General features: G+C 35.5%; 1 pseudogene across 1 annotated transcript; it reads right to left on the bottom strand.

Annotated features, from left to right (window-relative positions):
• Window positions 1–6,067: 6,067 nt before the first annotated feature.
• LOC114313571 (pentatricopeptide repeat-containing protein At2g33760-like) lies at window positions 6,068–8,165 on the bottom strand (annotated as a pseudogene). The gene has a single exon (XR_014340494.1). The product of XR_014340494.1 is annotated as a pentatricopeptide repeat-containing protein At2g33760-like (transcript).
• Window positions 8,166–8,178: the final 13 nt, after the last annotated feature.

An 8,178-nucleotide genomic window follows, 5' to 3' on the forward strand; every position in this document is an offset into this window, starting at 1 on the left:
GGTATTGGCAAAGATTAAAATTTTAAGATTTTATTAGTTGACCCCAATGGAATGGAAAAAGAATAGGAAAAAAGGGTTAATTACACTTTTTCGTTTATTTAGTTTGATTCAAATTTTACTTTAGTCTCTATAGTTTCAATTTGAATGATTTGGTCCTTATTTTAAGTTTAATTTAATTTAATCTTTCTATTTAAATTGAAGATTAAAATTAACAACTTTTTTATACTTGTCACATCATTCCATTTAAATTAGAGATTTAAATTTACAATTTTCGGATACTTATTAATTTTTTAAGGTGTACATGTAGACAAAATTAACAAAAATTTAAAAGAAAAAACCAAATTGAAACTAGACTTAAAAGTGTAAGAACTAAATTATTTAAATTGAAATTATAAAGACTAAAGTTAAACTTGAGTTAAACTATCGGGTGAAAAGTAGAATTAACCCAATAAAAAATATTAAAATAAATTCCGATAATATTTGATTCATTATAATAAGAGCATCTCCATCAAAGTCTTTTTTTTTTTTTTAGCTAATCATCTTTTCAAATACATTATCCAACAAACTCTCTATTCTTTATTTTATTTGTTGAGTTATCTTTTTCTAACTACATGTAGCTAGTGGTTTGATATTCAATTAAACTAGTTAGCCAATAATTGAGTTGGATGGAGTATATTTCTATGATTTTGTGCTATAAAATAGCCAATAGAAGACTCTAATGAGCTTGATAATGATAATCTAAGAATGGAATGGTTATTTTATTTCTTAAATATAGATAGTATTTGATTCACTATAATAAAAGTGGAATATAATAATTATTTCTTATTCTCTATACGAATAGAATAATTATTTCTTAGTCTTTCTATGAAGTGGTCCATTACTGATGTGAATAATAATTCTATTTGTAATAAATTATTCATTATTTTCTTAACCAACTAAACATTAGAATGATTTTTATTTCACATCTATTTCAATGAATCAAACACTCAAACTAGCCCACCAAAATTGTGACAGTCATTGTGCTCACAGCACCCTTGTGACACTTGTGGAGTTTGTTCCGAGATGATTCAAACCGTTTATATTATAGGATTTGTCTAATTATTATTAATATAAAATATGAGATTCATCAAACATACATAATTCTATGATCATATTCTAATTATTTTTTTTAAATATTGTCAAAATCATACTAACTGTTTATTTTTTTATAAACATAAATAGCTTCCTTTGAGAAGTGGGTTGACTTTTTGACTTTTTTGGCTTTTTTGGCTATTTTAGCCTAGGCTAAAAAACTTAGTTTGGGAAGGATTTTTTGACTTTTTTAGCTTTTTTTGTGAGAGAAGAGTGTAATGATTATGGGTTATATGTGATGTTTTGTTTGTTGTGACTAAAATAGCTTATTTTATCTTTTGTGGCTAAAATAGCCAAAAAAACCCATAAACCATCTTCCCAAACGGAGCTATTATGTGGTCTTCTAATGATTTCCAGATGCCTAATTAATCTAATTTTTTTCATGAATTATCTATTTGACGAATTCTATAATGTGAATAGTTCGAATTATCAAAATTGATTCGGAACTGATCCTATGGGTTCACAGCACGGCACCAACTCCATTTCGTTAGTGTTCTGTCCTTTTATCTCAATTTTCCTTCTTTCCTTACCAACTCTACATAATACCATTTTTAGAATTGATGTAGATGAGTCTGAATCCTCTCCAGCCATTCCTCCTGTCAAGGGCCAGGATTTGGCCACGTCACTTTGGCTGGAGAGACGGCTCAAATCAGGTTTGGTTTAAAAAAAATATTTGAATTTGTTTTCATTCAACACAGCAACAGCTTCCCCCGCATTCAGCTTCCCTCTCATTCACTTTTTCCCTCCCTCTTCGAAGCTCTAGTGAGCGACGATCGGCGGCAAATCGAAGTCGGCGACGAACATTAATGGTCTGTCCCTTTCTCCCTCTATCTTAATCCAAAGATTTCAGCCGCGATTTCATCCACCAATCTGTCCCTCTTTCTCTCTGTCTTACCTCGAAGATTTAAGTCGCGATTTCAACAATGAACTAGAGCTCCGACGACCCCGCGAACCAGAGCCCTGATTTGTACTTCATCAAACTTAAGGTAATACATTTTTTTCATTGATTGTTCCCCAAATAATCTACCATTTTGCAAAACTTGAACAATGATGTGTGTTTCTCCAGTGGAAAGAATGATTGATAAACTGCCATTTTCATTGTTTAATAGGCCCAAAAAAATTAAAAAATTAAAAATAAATGCCATTTTCCCCTATATTGTAATGCATATTGATTGATTATGATGATGACATTGGACTTGATTTTTTTGAATTTTTATGCCTACCTTTGATGGTTTGGTGTAGGATTTTCTGAATTTGGTAAGAGTTGCTCCAATTTCATATATATATATAGTCTAATCTATAATGTGGTTCTGCAAGATCATTTTCTGAAACTAGCACAGTTGCTATTTGTTGGTTCTTATTAATTGGTTCCAAATAAATAAATAAAACACTTCAAAGCAGACCTTCAAAGCAATTATGATGGTTCTTAGAAAGCAATTAAAAATTTGGTAGAAGAAAATTATTCTAATGTATGCAAATTGACTTCATATTCAGGTCAAAAAATTCCCCAAAAAAAAAAGAAGCCAGTCTTGAATTAGATTGGAATACAGTGATTGAGCTAACAAAACCTCTAAAACCCAATTGATTTTACTTTATTATTGTGTATTGATACTTCTCACATTTGATTGCCTTTACTTTTCAATTGCGTTTTCATATGGATATGGAACCTGACGATGATTGTGGTTGGAAGCCAAAAGAAGGAATGACCTTTGACTCGAAAGAAGATACGTATGATTTTTATAATGCATATAAAGGAAGAATGGGATTTAGCATAAGAAGGGAATATTGTAAAAGGAACAAGTTTACAAAACAAATTATTTCTAGAAATTTTGTTTGCAACGAGGGATTTCTGAAGGTTGACAAGTGAGACCCATTGACAAAAACCCCTAGAGCTAAAACTAGGACTGGTTATGAGACCCGACTTTTTGTTAAATTGGATGTCAGTACTGGGAAATTTGTTATGATTGATTTCAAAGAAAAACACAACCATGAACTTGTATCTCTTGATTGTGCCCGTATATTGCTATCGCAAAGAAAGATATTAGCTAACCAAGCAATTGAGTTAGACTTAGCCTCAGAGTCTGGTCTTTGTTTAGGCCAGTTTTTTGAACTCATGGGTAGGGAAGCTGGTGGGAGGCAATCTCTTGGGTTTATGAAATTAGGTCAAAAAAATTATTTGAGAACCAAAAAGCAAAATTGTTTAGCGTATGGGGAAGTAGGTAATGTGTTGCAATACTTTCAACAAAAATCTTTGGAGAATCCATCTTTTTTTATGCTTTCCAAGTAGATAATGAGGAGCAAATAACGAATATGTTTTGGGCCGATGCACAAATGATCATGGATTATGCCCAATTTGGCGATGTAGTTAGATTTGATACTACCTACAAGTTAAATAAACAGCATAGGCCATTTGCATCTTTTGTGGGATTTAATTATCATAGAGAAACAGTTGTGTTTGGTGCTGCTTTGTTATATGATGAGACTGCCGAAACATTTTGTATGGTTATTTCAAACTTTTTTAGAGGCTATGTCAAAAAAGACATCAAAAACTTTGTTTACCGATCAAGATACTGCAATGGCTAAGGCCATACCCATTGTCATGCCTGGCACGAGTCACCTTTTGTACACTTGGCATTTGATGCAAAATGCATTAAGGCATGGTAATTGTCTCTTTCAAGATAAGGGGGTCAATGGTGTATTAAATAGATTCATGTTTGATATTAAGGATGAAAATGAATGGAAAATGAAGTGGGGGGAAATGCTTGTATGATGCTCATGATAATCATTGGTTGAAGTTGACTTTTGGGGTGAAGGAAAAATGAGACTGGCCATATGTTAGATCAACATGGGCTACGGGAATGAGTACAATACAACTTAGTGAATTTTTTAATGCGTTTTTGAAGGATTACATTCGTTCTAATTTTAATTTAAATGAATTCTTCATGCATTTTGAAAGGGTACTTTCTGAGAAACGGTACAAGGACTTAGAAGTTGGAAATGCTTTATGCCAAAGGTTGCCAAGGGTGAGAGCGTCGTTCATAATGTTTAGTCAAATGGGTAATGTGTATACTAAAATTATTTTTGAGGAGTTTCAAGATGAGTATTTTCTTTCTGTTAAATCAAACATATAAGCAATTGAACACACTGATGGTTGTAGCCTATACACAATTGTTGATGCTATTGGGAAAAATGCAAGGAAAGTGAAGATGGAGATGGATAGATCTTTGGCTTGTAGTTGTTCAAAGTTTGAAAGGAAAGGGATTTTGTGCATAGACTCCATAAATGCAAAACAACAAAAAGATTTCCTTCATCTCAGATTCAACTACATTCTCCATTTCACTAAACATTTCAACCTAAAATGATGGAGTCAACCAATAGAACAAAGAACAAAGAGAACAAGTTGGTAAGCTCTGGTGAACGACAGGAAAGGGACAAGATGGAGTCGACCAACAGATTATTTGAGAGAAACAATGGTAAAAAACATATTACCTTAACTATGGTTCGTAGCTCAAATCGCGGCTCAAATCTTCGGCGTAAGATAGAGGGAGAGAGGGAGAGACCACCGATGTTCGCCGCCGACTTGGATTCACCGCCGTCGGTGTCATGAGATGGCATCGCCGTTCACCAGAGCTGAAGAGGGAGGGAAGAAGTGAATGGGAATGAAGCTCTGTTACTGTGTTGAATGAAGAAAAAAAAAATCAAAAATTTTTTTTTTAACCAAACTTGATCTGAGCCGTCCTCTCTAGCCAAGTGACATGGCCAAATCCTAGCCTTTGACAGGAGGAATGGCTAGAGAGAGTGGCTGGAGAGGATTCGGACTCCATCTTAATACTATCTTAAGAAAATAACCCTCAATAATACCATCTTAATAACATCTTTAAAAAGATTCCAGACCACTAGAAACAAAGACTAAACTATAATTTACAATTTACATAGGTTAAACTCTACATTTTTTTATAATCTTCCCAAACTCTAATGTACCCTTTCTTTTTTTTCTTTTTTCTTTTTTTTTTGGGGGGAGGGGGGGGGGGTGTTATTTTCTTTTTAACTGTTTTGAAATACCATAGATTAGAGTTGATGTATCACTTAAATACTATTGAAATATCAATGATATTATATAGCGGTATCGCCATCTAATGAGTAATCTCAATAAGTTGTAAGAATCAAAACATGTTTGAATCAGTGAGAGAAACATTGTCTACCTAATATCATTTACAGTTTTTTATTAGTCAAAATATCAATTGTTACACTTAATATTTATTTCCAGTTAGTTAGTTTCACATAATGTCAAGGCACCTGTATCTATTCGATTTCAAGTAGAGGTTGCTACCTTGGGTTTTCTCCATGCCACTATCTTATATACTTATTCATACTTCATTTTGTGGACCTCATTATGGACCCACAATAATGATCTACACCGTTCACCTCGTAAATTATGCAGCAAAGACCGTCTGTGCAAAAAATCCGTTTCATCCAATATTGATGAATAGATGAACAAATCATATGTTGTCTAATAAAATAGACTGTTTAAGTTTAAACTCATAATTATTGTCTATTTTAAAAGACTAAATGTAATTTATTCATATGTCTATTCATGTCCAATGAAATTAATTTTTTTACCCCAACTCATCTCTATTACTACGTCTACAAAAGTTCATGTCATCGTTGTGGGCTTGGAATGAAGCCCACAAAATAGAGTATAAAACAGATGTGGAGGGGAGCCATTTGCAAATGAAGCTTGTTCACCTTAATTGTTTTTGTGCTTTACTTAGCAAGGCTTTTTCCATGGAGGAGGTTTGATTATGCCACCCTAAGGGTGGTTGAATACCTAGCAGTCATTACATCGTTTTTCACCAAATGCTGGTATAACATTCTGCTATTCCACAAAAAAAGCTAGCAATTTCAATCATAAACTCTGCAATTGGCAAACCATTATAAAAGCCAAAAGAATATTCATATAGCAATCTCAATAGACCTGGCAGGCAAGAAAAAAATAATTATAACGATGATACATGTCATCATGCATACGTGGTATCACCAACCATTAACATGTTACCACCTACCCACTATGTATAGATCCTAACTACATTATGATGACATGGAAGTTACACTGAAGTTATGACAATGAAATGAGTGGGTGGTTATAGTTAATAGGTGGGGTTCATTCAATCATGTGTTGGGTTATAATTAGTTGGTGATATCACGCGTGCATGATGACGTGGTATCACCGTTACACTCAAGTTTTACTCCTGGCAAGCAAGTGTTTTAGTCACCAGTAGTCTACACAAGAACAAGACCCATCTTTAAAATGGTGAAACCTAAGTTTATCCCGAACAACAATTTCCCTATTAGCAACAACTGAGATAAACTTAATAGCCGAATGGCAATCCTCACACATTCGGAGGTTCTTCACAATCCTAATTGTCGTCCTAGGATTAGTTTTTAGGATCCCGAATGCAATTGCAAGCTTCTCGCTATGATATCTAAGCGTGTACTCCCTTTCCTCTTCTTCCAACTCGTGCATTACTGACTCAGGCACTGGTACATACCCTGCTTCACTGATCCTATGTATCAACTCATCCAAATACTGATAGATTGCAATTGTCTCAGGGTGAGATTTATCACCCATGCTAAACAAATGAGTCTTTTGATTGACCTCTATAGTGCTATAGCCAAAACTCTTCTTTAGGCCTTTTGAAATCATCATATTTCTAACCATTTCCACTCGATCCATCCTGCCAGCCAGTGCATATACATTTGAAAGCAATACATAATGGCCTGGATTTTCCGGTTCTGCAGCTAAGAGATACTCAGCAACTTGTACTCCAAGATCAAAATTTTTATGCATCTTGCAAGCTCCAAGCATTGCAGTCCACGCTGCTGGTGCTGGCTTGACATGATTCAATTGTTTGATGTATTGAAATGCTTCACTGAGAAGTCCAGCACGCCCAAGCATGTCGACCATGCAAACATGATGCTCCATTCCTGGCGATAACCCATAATGCAACCTCATACTAGCAAATGCTTGTTGCCCCTCCTTGACTAGCCCTGCATGTGCACATGATGACAACACTGCAACAAACGTGACATCATTGGGAGGCGGTCCTTGAGCTCTCATCTTATGAAACAGCTCTACAGCTTCTCTACCATAACCGTGCATACCATATCCTGAAATCATGGCTGTCCAAGCGACAACATTTCGATCATTCATCAAATCAAAAACTTCCCGGGCTTTCCCAACACTTCCACACCTAGCATACATGTTGATCAATGAAGTACCAAGAACAACATTCATATCAAAACCATTCTCTATGATATGATCATGCACCCAACAACCCAAATCAAGAGCTCCCAGTTGGGAACAAGCAGACAACACACTCACCATTGTAGCCAAATCAAGCTCAACACCCAAATCTTTCATCTGATAAAACAACCCAATTGCCTCCTCAGCAAAACCATTCTGCTCATACCCAGAAATCATCGAATTCCATGCGACAACAGTTCTTTCCGCCATTTCATCGAACACCATCCGCGCAATACCCAAATCACCACATTTTGCATAGAAGCTGATCAAAGCAGACTTAACAAACGAATCCAAACCAAACCCACGAACCAGAGCGTGACAATGAACAATTTTACCGATTCTCAGAGCTGATAATTCAGCACACGATTTGATCACAGCCGTGAAAATGTAATTGGAAGGTGATATAGAGGAACTGAGCATGCGGCGATAGAAGAGGATGGAATCGAGAGGGAAGTGAAATTTGGAGCAAGATGTGATGAGGGAACTGAAGAGGAAAGAGTCACGATTGGTAATGGAGAGGAAGAGTTGGCGAGTGTAGGTGATTGAGCCGGCGGTGCAAGCGAAGGTGATGAGTTTGGTGATGAATTGGAGGCTATGGTGCGACCCAGAGACGATGAAATGGGCGTGAACTTGTTGGAGAGGCTTGAGCCGTGGGCCAGCTCGGAGGAGAGCTTCGTATGCTGTTCGCGAGTGGAATTGAAGCTGTTTGGCTTCCATGAAAATTTGCCATTCATCGAAAGAAA

The sequence above is a fragment of the Camellia sinensis genome, chromosome 9, assembly GCF_055761805.1.
Source record: "Camellia sinensis isolate YWXY chromosome 9, ASM5576180v1, whole genome shotgun sequence".
Taxonomy (NCBI): Eukaryota; Viridiplantae; Streptophyta; class Magnoliopsida; order Ericales; family Theaceae; genus Camellia; species Camellia sinensis.